The sequence below is a fragment of the Lepidochelys kempii genome, chromosome 23 (assembly GCF_965140265.1).
Source record: "Lepidochelys kempii isolate rLepKem1 chromosome 23, rLepKem1.hap2, whole genome shotgun sequence".
NCBI classification, from domain to species: Eukaryota; Metazoa; Chordata; order Testudines; family Cheloniidae; genus Lepidochelys; species Lepidochelys kempii.
This window is the reverse complement of record NC_133278.1, coordinates 4,544,066-4,568,227: the sequence shown is the minus strand read 5'-3', so window position 1 is coordinate 4,568,227 and position 24,162 is coordinate 4,544,066. Positions and strand designations below refer to the sequence as shown.

The window sequence follows — 24,162 nt, the reverse complement described above, 5'->3', positions numbered from 1 at the left end:
GGTCGCACCAGGGCCAAACACAGTACTCAAGATTCCCTCTGCTCCTACTTGGGATTCCTCTGTTTATGGAGCCAAGGATTGCAGCCCCACCCGCTCCCCTGGAGCCGTACTCGGGTGCTACCCTGAGCCGCCACCACGCTGCCTGGGCCACGCTGCTATTTTTAGGTATTAGCTTGAGCAGTGTAGACACTGGCATTGACTTTCCAAAGTACCAGGGGATGCTTGACCCCCAGCTGCCCTAGGCCCCACCCCCATTCTACCCCTTCCCTAAGGCCTCACCCAAACCCTGCCTCTTCCTGCCCCACTCCACCCCTGCCCTGCCTCTTCCCACCAGTTCCACCCCCTCCCCTAAGCGTGCCAGGTCCTCGCTCCTCCCCCCTCCCTCCCAGCTTCCTGCATGCCACAAAACAGCTGATCACGGTGGGTGGGAGCCGCGGGGAGGGAGGGGGAGGTACTGGTCTGCGGGGCCTGCTGGTGGGCAGGAGGCAATGGGGGTGGGGTGGGGGGGCTGCCGCATTTTTTCCCCATGGGTGCACCAGCCCCAGAGCACCCATGGAATCAGTGCCTATAGATGTACCCTATAAGGTTTGTTTTCCACTCGTTTAATCATAGTCCTGGCTCTCCTCTGAGTCCATTCCAATTCTGATTAGATTTTGGTAGCCTTTTTGTTTGCAAAATCCACGATCGGGGCCTGACACAGGTAATTTACGTGTAGCTCTGTGTGTTTATAGAAATTCCGCCCCCCGAAGAAACATTTCCCTGAAGGTTTTCAAACTTTCCTCGCCTGCTCTGGAATGAATCCCGAGCCACCTCTCCGGTCTCCAGGGTAATGATGTAATTATGTGGGTGTTTTTCAGAAGCATGTTCAGTGCCCGGCAAAATGAAACTGTGCTGATCTATCGTGTTATGTCATTAGGATGCCCGTTATCTATATTAAGAATCTACATGAATAGTCACGACACATTTACACAATGCACGCTCGGCAGGAAGGTTTGCAGGCCCCACTGTCTCGCCGGAAGGCCAAAAGCTGGAAGGCCTGGGGCTGGAACCATGACTCCCTCCCAGGTTTTCAACCAAAACAGGATTTAAGTCCTGGCTCCACGGCTGATTCTGAACAACCTGCTAATCTAAGCTGAAAACCAGCATGGGGACTTTTTTTCTTTTGTAAGTGGGTACCTGCGTGTGAAAACTCTGATATTGTGCATTTCTCTATCCTCTTTCATCCAGGAATTTCCAGGCCCTGGCCTCTAGTCTCCCCTACAACCTCCTCAGCAGGTTTAACCAGTTTAACTCAGCAGGTTTAACCAGTACTCACAGCACCAGAGCATAGGCGCCAACTCTGTGGGTGTTCCAGGGCTCAGCACCCACCAGCCACCCCCCCCGATCAGCTGTTCGGCGGTGGGTGGGAAGTGCTGTGGGGAGGGGGCGAGGTGGGGGCAGGGCTTTGGGGGAGGAGGTGCAGCGGGGATGGGAAGGAGTGGAGTGGGGGTGGGGCACCCACCCAGAAAGAAGCACATTGGTGCCTGTGCACCAGAGTCTTGTCTATATTAGGACACCAAGCAGGAGCATTGGTGGGAATCGTAGGTGCCAACTCCGTGGGACTGGCAGCCAGCTCCCCGCCAGTGCCTCCAGTCTGCCAGTGGCCCCGCCACTCAACTCCTCCCCCTCCCTCCCAGCACTTCCCACCCACCACAATCTGCTGTTTCACGGCATGCTGGAGGCACTGGGAGGGCGGGGGAGGAGTGGGGATGGGGTGCACTCAGGGGAGGGAGAGGAAGAGGTGGGGAGGGGGCGGAGCATGGGTGGGAAGAAGTGGGGCTGGGGTGGGAGCTTACAGGAAGGGGTACAGTGGGGGCAGGCCTGGGGCTGAGCAGGCATTGAGCACCTCTGGGCAAAGGAAAAGGCCAGCGCCTACGGTGGAAATCTTTCTAAAATTCCTCCAACGTAGACACATTGTAAAGGAACAAATATTATTTCCCTAAGATACACAGACACAGGCTTCCACTGCTCTGGAAGAAAGAGGAAGAGCCCTCAAAAGAGCTATAAAAGTTACCTTCCAAGCCATGGTGCCTAGCAGTTAGGGCACAGGGCTAGAAATTGGGAACTGTGGGTTTGAATGCCCTGCCACCAGTCCAATGCGTGGCCTTTCCATCTTTGTGCCACACATTTCCATCTTTAAAATGGGGATAATACCTCTTAGCTCAGGAATCAAATAATGCGGTAATGGGGGGGCCCCAAAATGCAGGACAAATACCTGACAACCTGCCCCCGAGTCCCAGTCGGTGGCGCAGCAGGGCTCAGGCAGGCAGGCTGCCTGCATACCATGGCTGGTGGCCCCACACTGCTCCTGGAAGCGGCCGGCTGCTGGCATGTCTCTGCGTGCCCCGGCGGGCTGGGGGGAAGCAGCTCCGTGCACTGCCCCCTCCCTGAGCGCTGACTCTGCCGCTCCCATTGGCCAGGAATTGCAGCCAATGGGAACTGCGGGGGCAGCAGCCATGCACAGAGACCTCCTTTTCCAACCCCCCTCCCCCCCCCCACAGGAGCTGCTGCTGGAGGGGTGCGTGCCGGTTGCTTTGGGGGCCATGCCACCCGAGATAAGTGCCATCCCCCTGCCCTCCTCCTGCACCCCAATCCCTTGCCCCAGCCCACAGCCTGCATCCAGCACCCAAATTTCCTCCCAGAGCCCACTCTCCGCCCCACCCCCGCACCCCAACACCCTGCCCCAATCAAGGTACCTTTTTTAATTTTCATTTATTTCCCATTACTTATAATAGAGGAGGAGGATGAAGTAAAAAAGAATGAAAAACAGGGGGGAGAGAAGAGAGAATGTTGGGTCCCGAGGGGGCCCCCGACAATGAAGCTGTGCACAGGGCCCCACTAACTCGAAATCCACCACTGTCTTCACTGCTATAACATGGCTTGAAATTCTCAGATGAAAGATCAAGTGTGATTACTACCTAATATACCAGCTCCCTGCACGTGAGTCACAGCTACTGTCTTCGTTCCTGGGCTCCACTTTCAGCATTCGCTCCGGAAACCTTTTGTTTATAGCTGAAATAATGATTACTCCTAACATACACAAACAAGTGTTAGGACACTGTAGCTTTTTCCAGGACCAGCTATTTAAAGAGACCAGCTCTAAGAATGGCTTTTTCTTCTCAACTAGAACGTCTTCCACCTTGAGGGTCAGGCATTGAATAGCTGCTTGGCCCTTTTCTCCCATCAGTCACTGCTTCCTCAACCAAGCCCACCTCCCGGATGAATGGACAAGATCTAATCCACAAGAGGCAACGCTGTGTTGCAGGACCCGTTTCCATAAACTTGGCCATTTCTTCTGCAGCCTCCTCCTCTCATCTGGACCAGGGCTGGCAGCTCGGACTCCCATTATAAATGAGGCAAATCCCACCTTTATTTTCCTTTAACTAGAGTAATAGAGACTTTTCCTTTCCTTTGCTCCCTGTAACCCACTCAACGCTACCAAACCTGAGGTCTAGCAACTTTTCTTCTCCCAGCCTGGAGAAATCATTAAGACCCACAGAGGAGTTAGCTGTCTAAATAATTTAGAACGTAAGAGTGGCCATATCAAGCCAGATCATGATCCATCTTGCCCAGTTTCTTGTCTCTGACAGTGTGCCGTACCAGAGTTTCAGGGGGAATGTACAGAATGGTAATTATGGAGCGATCCACCCATCTTCCTCTCCTGGCTTCTTGGCAGTCAGAGGGTTAGGGTCACCTCGAGCATGAGGTTGCGTTCCTGACCGTCTTGGCTAATAGCTACTGATGGACCTGTCCTCCATGAACATATCCAGTTCTTTTTTTAACATAGTTGTACTTTTGGCCAACCCAACATCCATTGGCAATGAGTTCCACAGGTTAGTTGTACATTGTGAAAAAGTATGTCCTCTTGTTTGTATTAAACATGTTGCCTATTAGTTTCTTTGGATGACCCCTAGTTTTTGTGTTGTAGGAAAGGATAAATATCACTTCTCTATCCACTTTCGCCACACTACTCATGATTTTGCAGACCTCATCATATCCCCCCTTTGTTATCTCTTTTCAAAGCTGATCAGCCCTAATCTTTTTAGTCTCTCCTCAAACGACCTTTGAAGATCTGGGCCCAGGGGTCCATCCAAGGGAACAACCTAAAGCCAGCATAACCTACTGGATAGGGTGATGGACCAGGAATCAAGAGTCACTTACTTTACCTCTGTTTCTTCTCCTATCCTTTGTCTGTCTTATCTGTTTAGATCTTAAATTCTTTGAGACAGGGAGTCTCTCACTATGGTTTGATCTACATATAGATTTTGTCCCAGTTTAACTGTGAGAAGAATGGAAGACTTGTTGTGATCGGTGCAATCTATATGAGGATCGATCAAGGTGAAGGTGATAACTATGTCTATTAATGACAGGTTTCAGAGTAGCAGCCATGTTAGTCTGTATTCACAAAAAGAAAAGGAGTACTTGTGGCACCTTAGAGACTAACCAATTTATTTGAGCATAAGCTTTTGTGAAGTGAGCTGTAGCTCACGAAAGCTTATGCTCAAATAAATTGGTCAGTCTCTAAGGTGCCACAAGTACTCCTTTTCTTTTTATGTCTATTAAGGATGTGATTTTTTTTTTAAACTTTGTTGTTTCGGGTTGGGCATAAGCATCACCATTCATTCAGGGTGAATGTAAAGAAGTGCCTGGAATAATAGTAAAGGAGGACTTGTGGCACCTTAGAGACTAACCAATTTATTTGAGCATAAGCTTTCGTGAGCTACAGCTCACTTCATCGGATGCATGTGTCTCCGCCCAAAAGAAAAGGCAAATGCAAGTCTGCCTAGAAATGTGAGTGGCTTGATATCATTTGGTCTCCTGAGCCCCTGTCTGGTGCTTTCTCCAGTAGGCCACACTGCCTCCATCCTCCCCCCCCCCCCCCCAGATTCTGCTCTCTCTGGCGTCTCATTAATGTAAAACCTGCCCCAGTGCTAAATCTGGATCACACACACCTTTCCTGAGAGATGAGTCCTTCCTCAAATGAGTGGGGGGGAGGAAGTTCCCTCACCTGACAGGACTTGAAAGGGAAGGGAGAAAAAGGTGTAGGGCCAGATGCAAAAGCTCAGAGGTCTGCAGTGGGCTATTACAACTCATAGTGCTAGGGCAGGGGTTCTCAAACTGGGGGTCGTGACCCCTCAAGGGGTCACGAGGTTATTATGGGGGGTTGTTGTGACCTGTCAGCCCCGGTGCATGCTGGAGCTGACAGCCCCTGCCCTTTGGAGCTGGATGGCTGGAGAGCAGGGGCTGCTGGCTGGGCACTCAGCTCTGAAGTCAGCACTGCCCCCAGCAGCAGCGCAGAAGTAAGGGTGGCATGGTATGGGGGATGTTGTCACTTTTTTCTGGGGATTGTCACAGCCTGAAATATTTCCAAAGGGGGTCCCAGCAAAAAAAATTTGAGAAGCCCTGGATTATTGAGTGATCCATCCCGTTAGCCAGTCCCAGCTTCTGGCAGTCAGAGGTTTAGGAATACCCTGAGCATGGGGTTGTGTCCCTCACCATCTTGGCTAATAGCCATTGATGGACCTATGTTCCAGGAACTTATCTTATTATTTTTTTTAAACCACTTACACTTTTGGCCTTCACAACGTCCCCTGGCAATGAGTTCCACAGGTTTGCAGTGCGTTGAGTGAAGCACTTCCTTTTGTTTGTTTTAAACCTACTACCTGTTAATTTCATTGGGCGATCCCCTGGTTTGTATATTATATGAAAGGGTAAATAACACTTCCCTAGTCACTTTCTCGACACCATTCATGATTTTAGAGACCTCTATCATATCCCCCCTTAGTCGTCTCTTTTCTAAGTCGAACAGTCCCAGGCTTTTCAATCTCTTCTCACATGGAAGCTGTTCCATGCCCCCCTCGTAATTTTTGCTGTCCTCTGTAACTTTTTGAATTCTAATATATCTTTCTTGAGAGGGGGGTACCAGAACTGCACGCAGTAGTCAAGGTGTGGGCGTACCATGGCTTTATACAGTGGCATTATGAAATTTTCTGTTTCATAATCTAGCCCTTTCCTAATGGTTCCTAACATCCTATTAGTTTTTTTGACTGCCGCTGCACAGTGAGCCAAGGCTTTCAGAGAACTAGCCACGAGGACTCCGAGATTTCTTCCTTGAGTGGTTACACAGCTAATTCAGACCCCCTCATTGTGTATGTAGGGCTGGAATGATGTTTTCCATGGGACCCTAAGCTTGTGGCACGTGGGGTGGGGAGGCATGCGTGGGTGTGGGGGAGCGCGCGCGAGGTGTGCATAGGTGTGGGGGGTGTGCAGGGATGGAGTGGGGGGGCACGTGCGGGGTGTGCACGGGGGGGGGTGGGGGCAAGCGTGGGGGAACATGTGGGAGTCCTGGGCAATGGGCGAGAGGCGTGGGGCAGGCGCTGCGGTCACGCATGGGGCTAGAAGGGCGTGCGTGGAAGGGGGGGGGGTCACGCGTGGGAGCGTGCCCGGGGCTGGAGGAGGGGTGTGGCCGCGCGTGCTGCAGCCAGCTCAGACCCGACGGCCCCCCCCCCCCCCCCCCGCGCGCGCGCACCTCAGGCTCCCTCGCGTCGCGCGCACGCCGACGCTCCTCGCGCTGCCGGAGCCCGCGGCCCCGCCCCCTGCCGCCCGCCCGCGCGCGCCCGCCCGCTCGCTCGCTCCCGCGGCGGCGGAGTCTGAGGGGAGGAGGAAGGAGTCGCGGCAGCCGCCGCCATTACAGGCCGAGCCCGCCCCGAGAGGGACTCGCGCCCCCCTCCCCCTCGCCGCCAGCCGCCGCCGCCGCCAGTCCCCACCGCCGCCCGGGGAGAAACATGGCGCCGCCGCCGTCACCGCCCCCTCCCGCAGTCCCGGGCCGGACCTGCCGCCGCCAGGGTAGGTATCGCCCCCCCCCCCCCCGCGCCGCCGGGAACAATGGGGCCGGGCCCCACCCCCTGCCGCGGCCTGAGGGGGGAGCCGCCCCCCCCCACCGTGGCATGTGGGGGGCGGCGTGGGGAGCGACCCCCCCCTTTCCTGGCATGGGGGGTGGGGTGGGGAGGGATCCCACACCCACCCCGGCATGTGAGTGTGGGGGGAGCCTGGGGAGCGACCACCCCCCCACACACACCGTGGCTTTGGGGGGGGGGTAGAGAACAGGGAATGACCCCCCCCATCCTCACCCTGCCGTGGGGAGCGGCCCCTTCTCCTGGCATGGGGCGGGGGACGGGGAGAGTGACTCGCCCCCCTTTCCAGCCCCCTGGGGCCTGAGTGGGGAGGATGGAGCGTGGCTGTCCTCGTCTCTCAGGCCCCGGGAGTGGGGGAGGGGGAGGTCTCCTCCCCCCCCCCCCGGGTCATGGGGGCAGGCGGGCGGTGAACTGCCCGCCCGCCCCTCCACCTGGGCGCCTTGCGGCGCGGGGGGAGCGAGGAGCGGCCTCCTTCAGCCGCCGCCCCCCTGCTTAGAGTGGGGAAATGTGCCCTCGTGTCCTGACCCCCGACCAGGGGCCAGGAAGCAGCCTCCTAGCCCTCGTTGTGGCCCTCGGGGAGGGTTAAATGGGGGAGCCACCCAGGGCCAGGGAACATCGATCCTCTCACTTCCTTCTAGGTGGCTGTTGCGTCAGTCCCCACCCTCCTGCCAAGGGTTTTCTCCCATCCTTTTTCGCCTGTGTCAAGGGATAGCCCCCTCTCCTGTGCTAGCGGGAGGATGAGGAAGTATCTGTTTGCTGCCAGGGAATATTGTTCACTGTTCCCAGGGTTTTCTCCTAACGCCCCTTTACCTCACTCCTCCCATGTCCTAGGGTGGTCTGCTCGGTTCTCAGTGCCAGGAGATTTCAAGATCTGTCCCCCTCCTCAGGCACAGTGCTGCAGATTTTAGGCCTCGCCCTCTTTATCCTCTTTGCTTTGTGCTTTCTAGGGGAGGGGTTCAGAGTAAATTTACCCTCTCTCTTTCAATTATAAATAATTTCTCTGAGCTGGGGGAGGGGAAGGGAAGACCCTGCGTCCCCACAAAAAGAGACCTGATTTTTCCTCCCTTGGCTCCCAGTATCCCCATGCAGATGGAGAATTCTGATTTCCCAGTCGCTGGAATCTCTGGGTTTTGTGACTGGTACAGTAGAGACTCCCTCCTGTCATTTGCCATCACTGCCCCCTTCCTGTTCATGTGTCTCTTCAGGAGTTCATCTGAGAGCTTGGCCACCTTCGAGCTTCGAGCCACCCATAAAATAAGTTCTGTGGTGGGTTAGCGTATGCAGTTGAATGACAGGTGATGGGCACCAGTTTGTCATACCTTCTGTTCTACTAGCCACTGCCCACCATCTCCTATAGAACAAGGGGTCTATCCAGTCCGAGGGCAAAATTTGAGGATCAGAGAGTCCCAGTTGTCTCAGTGAGCTTGTAGCATCCACAGTTAATTGGGAAGCATCAGGCACTAGCTGGTAAAGTGGGGCAGTTGTCCCAAAGGGGATTGGAAACTACAGCTTTAAATGCTTCTCTACATTAAAATAGAATAAATTGACTTTCTTGGAGGGTCATCTCTCTTTATCTGTCCGTTCAGTGCAGACATATATATCCATTTTAGCACATCCTTTGAGGGGTATCAAGCTGAATATGTTTGTAATAACCCTTCCCATAATCAGTTACTAAGGTCCGGTCCTGCTCATATTGAAGTCAACTGGAAACTTATTGACTTCTGTGGCAGCACGATTGGACCACAGCTGTGAGGGAGCAGTTGTGTGAAGGGCTAGCAAGATTACACTGATCAACATTTGTTTTATCATCTCTTACTTAGATTAGAAATCAAATCGTGTATGTGTGTATATAATCCTGTGTATCACTGATACATAGTCATGGAATAAAAACATTCCTGTGTGATGTAAATCAAAATAACTTCAGTGATCAATAGGACAGTCATGAGTTTTTAATTGTAAATGGTGTCAAGGAACATTTAGCAAAGACTGTGAGACAGAAAACACAGTTTCTTTTAGCCAGTTAATTATAATCAGGAAGTTAATATGATCTGCAGTTTCTAAAAGGCCCTTTAGTTTCATTTGCACTCTAGAGCAGAGTTGTGCACCATTTTTTGTCTCAGGAATTCAGGTTTATTCTCTTAAAGTGTGAGTCTGTGAGGTCTGAAAATATAGCTAAGTGTGGCTTTCCGGAGTGTGGCAGTAAATATTTTCTTAGCATGGTGAACTAAAGGTTTGGACGTGTTTTTTTTTTGTTTTTTTTTTACCATCATTCACATTCTTATTTGAAAAAGAAATATTTGTGTATGTTCTTGTGCTTCATTTACATAACAGAATGAGCAGACAGATTTACTAGGGAGCTGATTTTTTCCCCTACTTGCTTGAGCTGATAACTGATTTTGTAAAGACTGTGGGATGCTGTGAGCTGACATTGAGGGAGGGAATTCAAAGCAAATGATACATTTATATCTGCTTTTGTTCATGTATTGATGGCTTCAAGAATCTGTGGTGGTAACATTTTCTGTGATACGTGTGCCCGTTGGTGTAAGGTGGTGTGTTTTCTGCATAGATTCTGCATTTCTCATCGCTGGAACCCCTTTAGTAGAGGTAAAGCTGGGTTAGTGAGGACATTCTTATCCAAGGAGTAGGTGATGAAGGTGTGTTCCTAACCATTATTTCTGTGAAAGGAGCTGGGAATTACCAGACCTCTTTGAAAGGCAGCAATAGCCATGTTGATAATTTCTGGTTTTCCTGAATTGTAAAGCTGTTTAGTGTCACATTCTGATTTAGAGTTACTTTTATTTTTTCCAGTCTAGCTTGGACCTCACTTTGTAACACCCAAAGTGCTCAACTCCCAAAGGTGGTGTTGGATAATGAAGAGGGTGGCAGTTTATGTACAATACTGAATGTAAAGTTTTTGTTTTTAATCTGTGTTTTGGTTGCACAGTTCTTGTTTGCATTGAACAGGTGAAATAAAGCACAAACATGCCCTGTTTCGTTTTTTTAAGTTATTCAAATGGAAATTAATTCATATTTGGGGGGGGAGGGGAAATCCACACTTTTTTGCCTTTGTAATTAAGACTACACATTTTTAAAAAAGACTTAACTTTTCATGCTGAGTCATTGTTGACCCAGTGCTCCAATAGCAAAGATCTGAATGAATGGCTTGAATTACTGCAATTTGTTTCTATATCAATATTCCTGAAAGTGCACAGCCCTCCCTACTTTTTAATGATTATATTCGGAATGTTCATTCTGGAGTTTTGCACGGTTATTATGGAAGATATCTTTTACATTTCACTTGTTCTTCTGTAAACTTAACAGCTTTCTGTTTCTTGATTATGGAGGGTGGTGGGATTATTGTCAACATTAACGTATTCTCTTGAGCTGTGTGTTAACAGAATTATTGCTTAAAATACTGTGCTCTTCCCATTCTGTTTTCTCCACATGCTACCTTTTGTTAAATTTGGATTCCTTTTCTCTAAATTATCAAGAAATGTTAAAACTACAACTGGCCCTGTTTACCCTAGGATTTTAAAATGTGTTATCTATAACATTTTGAAAACACAGCTTTTTCCTTGTGTATGTCTGGCCTTGGAGACTGCATTTGTGGTGTTGGGTGCACTCCATGGTAGGAGCTTGTAGTATTAGTTTTTTTTTCTCAGTGGAAAGCGCAGTGTCTATCCGGGAGGAAGGCATGGGGAGCTGAGTACAAGGGGAGATAATTTTTGGTAGCCAGAAGACAACACGTTGGACTTCAGACAACCAATCCGAGCACCAGGTTGAACTGCATTTTGAATACATGGCCACTATCCCAAAATACAAGTTGCCATATTGATGCAATCTTTATTTGGACTCTTCAGCAAAGTGAATATAGTGTATTCGGCAAGCATCAGGTCTCTGTGCAACAAAGAAGAGAATAAAATGAGGAGTACTTGTGGCTCCTTAGAGACTAACAAATTTATTTGGGCATAAGCTTTTGTTTCCACTGCATGCATCCGATGAAGTGGGTTTTAGCCCACAAAAGCTTATGCCCAAATAAATTTGTTAGTCTCTAGGGTGCCACAAGTACTCCTCGGTTTTTTTGTGCTGATACAGACTAACACGGCTACCACTCTGAAAGAGAAGAATGAATGTCCCGTCATATGCTCATACCCTGCATTCTAAAAGGCCTAAATGTTTTCCTGCTACGGTTAGTGGCTTGTTTCATATTATAAATTTTTCTGAACAGGCTGTAGTAATTTTTTTAATTTAAGACCTTCCAAAATCTTTTTCTTTAGATAAGCAGTAAACCTCTCTAATCACTTGACAGTGTTCCTTTAAATATGAAGGATTATTTCTCCCTTTGGGGAAACTGCAGTCATTTTACAGCATCAAAGTTACAGAGATACGCTGTACAGTCCACAATATACACCATATCCTGAGTTATGTACTTTGAAAATTAGTCTAACTGATGTATAAGTTGACCATGACCAAAAACAATAAGTTTCTTTGTTGCATATTAAAGCAGCATGTTGGAATTGTATTGATTGATTTTTAAATTTTGTTGTAATGACCCTCTAAGAAAACCTTTAAAATCCCAGTTTTTCCTTCTCCATGGAAGGTCAATGATGTATAGTTTCATAATCTATTGGAACCTCTGCATGTACTGACACATGGCAGCTGTGTGAGTGATCACACTTTACAGGAATAAAATGAGAAAAATCATTACCATTAATTGCCATAGGCAATTAAAAAGACCTCTTTTGGTAATTGTTTACAAATGAAAGTGGATAATATGTTACATATGAGATTATTAGACTACCCTCAATGATTCCTAAATCAGGATTTTTAGACAAATAGGGGCTTTTATATCTAGGTAGTGATTTTATGCAGGATAAGATACCTAAATGGACTAGTGATAATTGGCATTTTAATCTGGCCAGATAGAGTTTGGAATGGATGCTTGCTTAGACGGTTGGTGGACTGCTGGCTGATGCTGCTATTGTGATGTAATTTTTAATGGCCTGGATTCATTGATTTATTTCTTTAGCCTGCTGACTGATGTGAGATTCAAGCACTGATTAGTCAGTAAAAGAATGCAAATGAACCCATTTGATAAATGTAAAAAAAAAAAAACTGCTGTGAGGACTCGCAGTGGGCCTGTGAAATTGGCATTTGCCCAGTAAACAGTCATTGAATACAAATGCTTGGAAGGTGGTGGGTTTAGCTCCAGTGGCCAGTGAATTTGAGGTCTGCATGACTGAGGTTAGTGTCTTTGTCTTGTTTATGCCCAGATCAGTTTGCAGTGTGACATGGTGATGTTTACCTTTTTCATATGTAATAGTTTGGAGTTTTATACAACAGTGTCCTCTGGGTTCTAATTCAAGGTCTTACTTCTAGTGGCATATGGTACTGGAATGAGAAAAGTGTTGTAATAAATATGCTTACAGAACAGTATATGTTATTACTTGTACTTTGATTCTTGTGTTTGTTTTTCTCTGTCCTGATTTTTTTTTTAAATTAGTTTCTCCTGATCTGGATTATCCAAATTTTTGGTGGTTTCAGTTTTTTGAGTCCATTGGAAGTTGTTGAAAATAAACTAAAATCTGATTTTTTTTTTGGCCTACCACAATCCAGAGTGCTTGTTATCAAATATGATGGTGCACATCTAGTGCCCTTGGTTATGCTATCACAGTTGCTTTTTTTTATTTCCCCCCCCACACACTCCCCGAGGTGTAGTGTGTGGAAATATGTGCCTATGGATTTGTGAGGAAGATTAAGACCATAATCCAATCAAATGGCCTTAATCTCTGATATTTTGGTAAAGTACTCTTTTTAGCCTTCGGGGTCATCCACATTCTTGATGAAACCATGATGATTCTTCATTTCCCCTTCTTTTATTGCTGCTGTCTCTTGGCCCTGCATCTCAGTTTCCATCTTTCTGCAGATGGCAGGATAGGATGACTACCGCTGTGCCCCCCCCCCAAATCCATCAGTGCTGCTCAATTGGCTGGAGGGGTCACCCAGGAGCAGTCTGCTGCCTCTGAAGTGCTTCCAGCATTTGTCTCTCACATAGCAGTGCAAAGCTGTTTTATTAGATCTTTGAGCCAGCCGTACTTATTTCTGACCCTTACCTGTCGCTTTTTTGCTGCTACCCTCTTAATCTTGATGACAAATTTTCCAAGTGTTTTCTTAAGAGTTTTTTAATATCCTTTTGAATCCTCATCTGATTAGGATGAAATTTTAATATCAGTTTTGTCTGTCGACTATTGAGTACATTGGCATTTGTTCTTCGTAGTTGTAATGTGCCCTAATTTTAGTTATTTGTGAAAGGGTGTGGACAAAATGTGGTGACAGGAGATTGGAAGGAGTAAGGCTGTAATGGAACAGTTCACTAAAGATCTAACACCCTGGAATATTGCTCTTGATGCTGCTAGATCTAGTTTTTATTCTCATTTTTATATCTTTTTTTTGGGGGGGGGGTGCGGTGGGGGGTTAGTGTTACATTTCTATTTGCAAACAAAAGCCCTGCCTTCACATTCGTCTACTGTGATTGGCTTTGACTGCAGTCTGACATTTCACTCTTGATTATTAGAGAATTTTTCTCTTTCCTAATGAATGTATTCGAGGGGCACCATGCATTCAGTAACTTGTCCCTTGGATCCCTGCTCTTTTAAACTCGTTAAGGATTTTCACATTTAATTGGTACCTGGTACTCATATTCTTCTTTTATCTTGCCTTTCAAAAGATTGTTATACTTTTAAAGAAATTTTCCTTGCAGTCTGGGATTTCTAATTTTAGGACAGTGTCACCCAGGCTTTTCTTAGCTAATCAGTCACTGGTCCATTTATCTCAATTCCTTTGATGTGTCTAGTGTGATTTTAGAGCGGGCCTATAGTAGTGAAGCTGCGTTCGTCCACAGAGTTAATGCTCTTACATGGCTGTGGTTTCAGGGTAGGCTGTAGTAATGAAGCTGCGTTCCTCCTCTCTGCTAATGCTCTTACATGCACCGATAACAGGGCTGTATCTATAATTTCTTTTGGATATTTCAGAAGCCTTTGATATGCTGCTTTGACCATGACACTATGTCAGCTTGCCTTGAATCCTATGTGCTGGTTACTGAGGATGCATCAGTGTGATCTAATATATAGGGGATAACAGGCAGTCTGGTAGCAGACTGAGGTGAAGCTCATCATCTTGGTAAAAATAGCAGACTGTTGTTTGAATTAAATAGTATATCAGGGTACAGGGGAAACTTACAAACTACTCATCTACCCAAGTATCAGGAAAACCAGTAAGTTGACTACCAAAAGTTGCTGCTTGGCAGGATATACTAGACTTTTGAGCTATGAACCTGGGATCTGTTCTGCCTTGTAATTTTATTTCTAACAATATTTTCAACGTATTCAGGTTTTAATTGTCCTCTTACAGATAACTGCTGGGGCCTTCTGCATTCTCTTTCACTTTATTTCTATGTACTATTCTGTAACCCTTGCCTGTATTTCAGTTTACATGTTGCTGTGCATTTAGTTCAAATCTGTGGTTCTAATAATGCTATGCCTGTTTTCCTGTTGTCCTCAGACATGCGTAGAAATGTGAAAATTGCTCATTTCCAGTATAATGGTTGTGCTGTTTCAAGGTCTTGCCATTAGTTCTGGAAACACCTCTTCCTATTGACAGTAACATTTTCGTGTCTTGGTCTCTTTACAAGATTCCTGTCTTCAGTAAACCCTTCCCACTTTGTATCTGAGTGTACCTTCGTCTTGGAAGCAGAGCTAGAATATATTGTCCTCTGTTGAAGCTGTGACCCAGACACATGCACTGGTGTATCTTTCATTATTGATTATCAGGTAAATGGTCTAAAATTTGAAATGATACTGTTCTGTCCCACGCATATCAGGAGGTGTATTTGAACTAAAATAGCTTATTTTAGGACTTGCTTTGCCATGCTGACCCCATTAACTTGTGCCTTCAGACTTTCTTTGCTAGAGCGGAGAAATGGGTCTCTTGGGTCCCTGACTATCTTTCTGCCATGAGATGCACAGAATAGTTACAGTTGCTAGTTCATTTTTATCATCTGTCCCAGGAGTGATCTTGAACTCTTATTCTAGTTGCAGGTAGAGGGGGAGAATGTGCTTTTTTTCTTCTGTAAGGGCTACTTGCCTTCCAAATACTTCCATTCACTTCAACAGGAGTTGGATCAGGCCCTAAGCTGTTAACACACAGAGTCTAATTCTGCTCCCTGCATACAGCGCTTTTGTTAGAATCCAGGGGAGTTCCACTTGCTGATGAATTGCAGAATAGGGTAGGATCCGCAATAATTTGCTAAATATAATGCTTTTTCTTTCAAGGTGAGAGAGAGCTATCACTTAAGGAGATAGAGGGTGTACCTATGGGTGGATGGCCAGATCAGATGCTGGGGACACCAGGTGATCTTCATGGTGACACCTTTCCCACAATTTCCCATAGCAGAACAGTAATACTTATTATGCTTTCATCTGTGCACTGACACACACTCCTTTTGAATATTAAAAGGGAAGTAACCTAGACAACCCTAGATATTACACTGGAAAAAAGGAACCAGATATATCAAAATCTGTGCCTCTTCGTTTGATTATTTTATTTGTTAACCTTTGGAGTCTATTATATTTTTGAGCAAATATTAGACTATTGAATGCTTTAGGACAAATTAGATTGTCAGCTTGCTACGACTGAATCTCTGATGTTCATGTTGTAGAAGTATAAACATGTCATGGTAAACAGTAGATGTTTCAATAGTTTTTTCAATAGATGTTATAGTAAGGTATTTATCTGTTAAATTAATATTCGAGTAATGCAGGTAGTATCCTGTAGGTATTCTGACCTTACTTTGCTATAAAAGATGCTAGCTTTTAGGTCCCACAAAAACAGTCACAACAAGATAACTTAATACTAAGAGAGCCTGCAAATGCCAATGAATTAAAAGTATTTGTTAAATTAACCTCTTTCCCTCTCTCCCTTTTGGACTTCTGGGTGTATAACGGTAAACAGAACATGTGTTCTGATAGGCAGTAGTGTCCAGTGACGAGCTCATGTTCTGGATAACATCCCTTTCTAGACAGATGCTAAACTGGAGTTGAGGACATCAGTCAAGTGGTGTAAACAAATTATCTGCTTCTGTGTACATAGCTTGTTGGTGTCAGATTTGAAATGCCTGCATTTCTTGGAGACATAGTTTTGAATTCCATCAGGGGTGACTGTTTAGCTTCCCATATGTGTTTTGGGTTGGGTTCTTTTTTGTGAAACCTGAATAACTAAGGTCCCATCAGTACTGGTGGACGTTAGACTTTTTTTGGACTTTTTTTTGTAAGAGATGGGGTTGCCTCTGCCTTTTCTCCCTCTACTTCCAAATGTTGCTTTGTGTTGTGTGCACCTACTGGCTGCTGCTCTACACCACAAGGTGACTGTTTCAGTGCTGTTCATATATTTTTTAAAGGACTTTGGGATCTGTCAGGTTGAAAGGTGCTACGGAGAGGTTTCTCAAACATTTACAGAGTGGCATGTATTTTAATAACATGTTTTCCTTCTCATTCACAGTCAAGCAGACCACTTCCCTTATGATTCAGGGTCACTTACTATCTCTGTAGAAAATTCAACAATTTTTTACATAAAACAAATTAGAAAAGTGATTAATACATTTTTAGATTTTTTTTAATGAGATTTAGAATTTGAAATGAGGAAGAGAGGGCAACACAGGCTGACCGCCAACTCTTCAAGGGCTACCAATGGTCTGTGTGCCATAGTTTGGAAACCTGTGCACTGTGGAATAATGTAGTATGGCTGTAAATGTGTTTTAAAGACCAGTATACTATGTAAGTTCCAAAGTCTCTTAGAAGGTTCTACTGAACTTTGATTTACTTTCTAATATTCCCAGAACCTCACTCAAAATCTTATTTAATTGATGTTCCCACAGATATAGCCTAAAATGAGCATGTGATCTGTAGTTCAGAAGTTGGTATCTCTCATGGTGGCAGCGGAAAAAACAGTCAATGGTGGACAGATACATGGAGTTATTGAAGTTATCCTTCTATTTTGGACACAATGTAATCTCTGGTGTGGCTTAGCAGGCTTTTTAATTTTGTTTTCTTGATCTTCATGTGGAATTGATATGTTAGGGTAAGTGTTCCTGTAGGCCTTGATTGGCGCAGAATTACACACACAATAGAGCAGCTCAGTGATGTACAAGACAAAATAAATCTACTAATAAAATTGTATATATCACTACTAAGTGTTCCCAAGTCCGAAGAGCAGCTTTTTTAGAGGTAAAGTTTGTCTGTCCTGTTAAGTTTTAAGTAAGGATTCTTTTCTTGTGTATTGATCTGTGGGAATTTCAGTGACTAACAAAAACAGTACTCCAGATGTGTAGCAAATGGTGGTTAAATGTTGAAAGTGGCAGGTATGGTTATGGAGACTTCACACTTACTGGTGAAAAATATGGAATGTGCAAAGTCAAACTTTGCTTCCATTTGAAATAAGTGTTTCTGCTTTCTTTCGAGCACTGTGAACAAACAGTAATCCCAAGGATTTGTATAAATTATCAGTAGGATAGTTGAGAGAAAAGGGATTCTCTCTCTCCTTCAGTGTTGAGTTCCTGGATTTATTCAGCCTCCAAGTTGGGGCAGGGACTGTAGAAGACTTACAGGGAGTGCACATCCACAGTGAGGATGATTACCCTGATTTTGGCTGAACAGCAGTGTGCTGTGTACTGTTCAGAGCATGGTGGGAATTCCATCTGTTTACTGTCCGAGACTTCATCGCTCTCGTGCAACCAGATGCCTTTCTTGGCCACATGCACTCTAGAAAGTCAAATTCTGCTGTCTTTGACTGGTAGAGATCTGGAGTTACCCATAACTTTGGTGATGTTACTCTGAATTTACATTGGACAGAATTTTGTTCTATCAGTTTGGGACCTCCATTGTATTTTCTCCTCTAAAACAAGTCTGAATTTACCTAAGCTAAATAGACGATAGAAGCAACTGAATGGTTTCAGACATTTGAAAAGAAGTTGAAACACTTATCATAAATCTATATCTAAGTTTTGTGGATAGCTCATAATGTGATGAGAGCTGGGGGCAGGGTTAAAAGTGGTTTGTTCATAAACTATAGGGTTCTAATGACATCCCCCCACCTCTGGAGGGAGATATAGTTACAATCTTAACACTCAGATTTTTTCGTTTGGGAATTCTTTACATAGAAATTTTTGTCTAATGTTAAAGTGAGGTGTTACAAAAGCCATGGCTTAAAGTAACACTTTTGTTTACACTGTGTAATGAGCATTGTCGCTCTTCTTCCTTATAATTTAAGGTGAATCAGGCTAGATTCAAATGCATCCCTATAAGAGATGAAGTAGGGTCTTTTCATGTAGCTGGTATAATTTGAAGTTTAATTTCTACAGTGAGTTTCTCTAAAAAGATTAACTGGCACTGAGAGGAGAGAAAGAATGGCTTTGAGGAGAAGGGGGGATGACGATAGGGTTCAGAAACATCAGAGCAGAACATGAGTTTTGCTGTACAATGGTTTGCTTAAGTGTCCATAAGCCAGTCTGGAAGTCACAACCCAGATATGGTCAGGCTGTCAACTGGTATAATGGGAATTTCTGCATTATTTTACAAGCATCTATCTCTGGATCTTTGATACTAAAGTATAGTAACATTAGCAGATAAACTAATTTTGAGCTGCCACTTTTCAGTTTTGGTTTTGGGAAGCCCATTTTTATAAAACCTCTCATTTAAATAGATGCTGTGATTAAAGTTGAGCTAAATGAGCAAATAGACTGAGGTGAGAAATGGGTGGTAATTCCATTAAGCTTTAATTTTCTACTGCCGCATGTTCCCTTCCCTTAAAACCTCCATCTACCTTTAACATAAGCCATATCTCCACTGGGACTGAAACTTAGTTAACTATGTTTAACTCAGGTCCAACTAAATTGGTATTTAACACAGTATGACTGCCCAGCATGGATGAGGCTAAATTATTAGTATGACACTGTTTTCTTTTTTAAAAAACGTGATTCTTATGCAGTTTTGCCTCATCCTTGCTGACTTATGAAAGCATGTTAGGAAATAGTTTGTTGAATTTTGCTTTAAACTTGAGTCATAGGTAGGAATCTTAAATCCAGTTTAAGGGAATATAGATAATGGAAAAGTTTCTAAGCTGAAACCAAATTAAAAAGTTTAAAATGCTTTTCTTCATTTTTGGTGAAATGGCAATACCAGAAGAGGGATACCACCCTCATAATGGAGAACTTCATGCTTAATCCTGAGAAGTAACTTGTTGGTTTGTGTTCTGAATCATTAGGTTCGAAATCCCTTATGCATTTTTAGAACACCTTGTGCCTGTAGGATACTCTAGTTACCCCAAACCCAGGGTAAACAAATCTGGAGGTGAAATAGCCGTTTTATTCCCTTCATCGTTCAAATGCAGGTACATCTCACTTGAATCAAAATTCATGGAGCACATTCACTTATTCTGTGAGTCCAAGAAGCAACACTAACTTGAGCTTTCTGCTAGTCTGTAAACTTACAGACATCAAAGGCTTCCAAGAGGAGCTGATAGAGTGGTGAGTTTCACAAGACTCATTGTCCTGAGAGACTTCAGCATCAATATGGACACTCCCTCTGATATAAGTCCCAAAACTCCAGTCTGAACACTGCACCCTGGGTGTTTCTAAGATACTTCTGCAACTCCCACCTGCGGTTGGCCATATTCTGGATGGGATTCTCAGGTTGCATGTGGACGTAAGAAATGCAGTAGTAATTGTGTGTTGCTGGTCAGACCACTTTCTCCTCTATGTGGAAATAAACTCTCACTGCTGCAGTGAAAGAAGAAATTACTACCACTGTCTTTCCCTGAAAGCTTTTGGCTCCCCCAGTTTCAAAAACTTTCTTATGGAAAACACCCAACCAAGTGTCTAAGGAGTAGAAACTTAGTGAGACAGCACAACTCTTCCTTTACTACTTTTATAGACTTTAGCACTGAAGCCCCTTTCCCACTCTACTGCCCACACGTATTGTCAGGGTTCTCAGGTGGCAAAGTAGGAAGGAAGAAAACTTGTGCATCAGTGTCAGAAAAAATAGTCTGATACAGACACCAGACACACGGAATTTCCACAAGTCCATGCTGTTGTCAGAAAGGAAACAGAGAGCTCGCATCTCTTCTGCTTTTGAAGCAGTAAAGTCTTGTCCTGTGGAGCTTTGCTGGATGATAAATTGCTTTGTAAACTCATGCTGCCACCACTCTTACCCTAGAATGTGGCATCTGCCTTTGCGAGGAATTGTTTCACAGAGGAGATCACCCGTATGTGGGATGGGTAAGAAGTAAAAGCCGAAAGCAGGCCCAGAAATACAAGAATTTGACCCATTCACATGAAGTAGGCATGGAATCATTACAGCCGCAATGTGAGACTCTGCGTCCTTCCCTTTCTGGATGGTAAAGCTAAAACATGTAGTTGTCTGACCAGTATTAAAGAAAACATGCTTGATGCTAAAGTCTTCACAAACTACAGTCAGAGGCTGCCTTCTCTTTTCTAAGAGAGAGTGTGTGTGTGTGTGTGTTTGGCAAAACCTTGAGAACCCCACAAGGCTCAGTCTTCTTACCCAGATTGTTCAACGTCTGTGTAAAGCTGAGAGTTGGTGAAATAAATTAGGTTGAAGTGCCAGCAATTCACGTCAAAACTAGTCTCTGCATCTTTTTTGCAAATAGTCCCATCTCCCAGCCTTGTGAATGACTAGCCAAAATCTTTTTAGGGTGAGGAGCAGCTTGTTAAAGTTGACCCCTGCCAGATAGATGATGCTGCTAGGGAAAGGTAGTCACTTTGAAGAACTTGCCTCATAACAACCCCCGCTATAGATGTTCTCCGATTGAGGGTATGTCTACACTGCAGGAAAAAAACAAGAACAGAGAGTCTGTGCCCTCAACTGACTTGAGCTTGCGCTGTGAGGCTAAAAATAGCAGTGTGGATGTTCCTACTAAGGCTGGAGCCAGGGGTTTGAGACCCTTGTAAGGTTTCAGAGTCTGGGCTCCAGCTGGAGCGGTAATGTCTACACTGCTTTTTTTGGCCCTGTAGTGCGAGTCCAAGTCAGTTGACCTGGGCTCTGAAACTCTCTACTGCAGGAGAGTGGGTTTCAGTGTAGACCTACCCTAAGTCACTTCATATCCATGGGATCTTTTTGGATTCTTGAATGTAACCAAATGGCCAAATATTCATAGAAGCAAAAAATTTCCATTTCCATTTCTGATTGCGTACAAGGTTGCTCCCTATGCTATCAGAAATCAATCTGTTCTGTGGTCCATGTGTTTGTATAACCTCCAGGGTTGGTTATTACAACTCATATCTAGAAATGAAGCTCTGTGCTCTTAGAGCTTTTTAAAAATTAGTACAAGACACAGTAGCCCTCCTATTGTAATGTGTTTACAATTTTCTGTAAACTCATCATCAAGCCCTCCATGGGATTGGCCCAAGCTATTTGTGAGATCTCTACTCCCTTCACAAGAACACCCACAAGAATGATATGTCACTGCAGTAATGAAACTATCAGCCAATCTGGAGAGGCTTGAGGGTATGGGAGACAGAATTTTCACAGGAGTTTTACCTGTGCTATGGAGCTCTTGCAAGTGATAACAATGACCAGAGAACTGGCCACTCGGACATAATTGCAAAATTCATGTCTTCAGTTAAGCTTTCCTTCAGTTTTCTCATACCTATGCATACAACGCGCTGATTCATGCAAACCTAAACAAGCAGAAAAACTCCAAACGAAATCTATAAACTAATCAAGCTACTTTTGCTTGCATTGTTTCTGTACTTAGCTCTTTGAGAGTTGCTTAGTTGCCACAGAGATGGGGACAATGCATTGTTGTTAACTGTTTTGCATATAGCATAAATGTCCAAAGCTTTTGTGAATCCTGATATACTCTTGGCCAATGTCTTGTGGCCTGGGATTACTGAGTGTTTTTTTTTAAATCCTTTTATCAGTTTCAAATTTGTTACGTTATAACTCTGTTTGGTATCCCCTTGTTCTTGTATTAGGAGTGTAAATGGAGCGTGTGAAAAGCCTGTTAATCGTTCGTTATTTTTTAAGAAGTGCTAAGATACAATTTTCAAAAGCACGAAAGCTCTATGAGAGCTAAGCAAGATTTAAGCTCCTCAGTGCATGTCACTTTTGAAAATGGGACAAAGTCAGGCTCTTTAAAAAATGTTACCCCATATCTTTATATCTTTTGCTTACAGAAGTCTTTCTCTTCTGTTAATCACTTTTTGTGATCACTCTCTGGACCTGTTCAGTTTCTGCTGAGTTCTTTTTGGAACAGGTGACCATAACTGAACGCAGTATGCAAGCCGAGGGAGTACCATTTGATTTATATAATGCAGTTATACATCAAGTATTCTCCATTTCTTAACAGAACTTAACCTCTTGTTTGGTTTGTAACCATTGAGACTATGTTATGTCCTATTCCCTTCCCCATCCTGTAGTCTCAAGGAAACCCTGATTCTCTAAAGTGAAATGTAACCCTGATAACTGAATACAAACTCCAGAAGTACTTGGGTGTTACTGTGATGGATATGTTAGCAATACCTAGCTTGGAGTAAATGTAATGTGTGCAAATGTCTTTCATGTTGTGTAGTTTTTAATGTGGAACATAAGTGACAATTACAAGTTGGGGGTTGACCTCTGGGAGGGGCACTGACATACTTGTTTTTTACATTAATGCAAAACATACCCTTCTAGTGACATAGGATACTGTTGAAATGAATCTCCTGCCTGAAAGTTTTGTTAGCTTTAGTGGCTTCTACCTTAAATATATTGCATCTAGTGGATTGTTTTCTTACAGCCTAAATATTTGTTGCCTGTGCTGATGAAAGCTTCAGAAGATTCTTTTTGTATGAAAGAAAATGTCTCTAGCCACTTGTCAATTGCTCAGTTCCTGTTCCTGCTAGCAGAGCTTTTCAGTAGCTCAGCTATTAAATTTATGGCTGTCGGTTCAGTAGCTAAAACCTGGTCATTATCTATGTGATTATAGTTGCAGGGGTCTTAAGTAATCATTAGGAACAATAGACTTACCTGTCTCCTTGAGGAACATCTTTGTCCTGTGAACAAACTGGTGGAGGTGCAGCTTCCAGATTGAGAGAGACTGCTTAACTAGAGCCTGTTTTCTTCCATTCAGAGAGTTTTAATGACCCAGCCAGGGGAGGAGTCCAGGCTGCTTGGCTGTTGACTGAGTATTCCACCATCTGAGCTGTGAGATATTATATGGCACTTAGATATCACAGTGATAGGGTCCTTAGAAATGTCTGAGATAGCTAGCTAGTAGCAGAATACCTCAAATTATTTGCTGTTGCTGTGACTTCTAAATGTTTAGGGCATGATTCTGCCACTCTTACAGTACCTTACCCTGCAATTAGTCCCATTAGAGTCAGTGGGACACCTTGCAGTTAAATATTACTCAAAATGACTAAAAGTGGCAGAATGGGCTCTTCATTTTAAGTGTTCAGCTTGCTTGTTAGTATGTTTTGAAGTAGAAATCAGGGCTTCTGTTATCAGTTGCAAACAGCAGGTTCACTTACAATTTTTTTTTTTTTTTTCCAAAAGTCTAGAGTAAAGAATCTGAGTCTGTTGTGCAATCTGACATTTTATTTGGCAGCCATGTAGATGCAGACTCTTCAATAACAAGGTCATTTCTGAAGAATATTTAGTGGCTGAAAATTTGGGATGTTCTTGTTTGGTAATGCATATAGTTTTACAGCAGCTTTGTTTAAAATGTAACTTTTGGTCTGTAATGGAAACAAAATTCTAATTTACTGTTACATTAGATTGCAACACTGGACTTAGTGTGACTAGAGACTGGAACACTGCAAAGCTCTAGCTATTTGTACATTTTTAGATGCTGCTCATTGGAAGGTGTTTTTGTTTGTTTGTTGAGTTTTAGGGGAAAGCTTGATAGTTAAATGTATTTAATCCACTTAATGACAGGCCGGAATCCTTATATCCCTCCCCTTGTTTTCATAGCTCTGGAATGTGGACAGATGACTTCCAAAGTTCAGGTAATAATTTATAATGATGCTGCTAGCATGACTTATCAGGGTTTAACTTTTTTTAAAAAAATCCCTCAATATATGAGAATGGAAAACAAGATATGAAGTTTCAGTGTTTTCAAAGCACTTAATCAAGGTGACTTAACTGGTTCAAAAGCA

General features: G+C 44.3%; 1 protein-coding gene across 2 annotated transcripts in view; it reads left to right on the top strand.

The window, feature by feature from the left end:
* The first annotated feature begins 6,654 nt into the window (after positions 1-6,654).
* The window catches only part of ARHGAP35 (Rho GTPase activating protein 35), a 104,660-nt gene continuing 87,152 nt past the window's right edge, over positions 6,655-24,162 (top strand). For both annotated transcript variants that reach the window (XM_073321926.1, XM_073321928.1), the window contains exon 1: positions 6,655-6,885. The gene's annotated coding sequence lies outside the window, so the exon portion shown is untranslated. The remainder of the gene's footprint in view (positions 6,886-24,162) is intronic.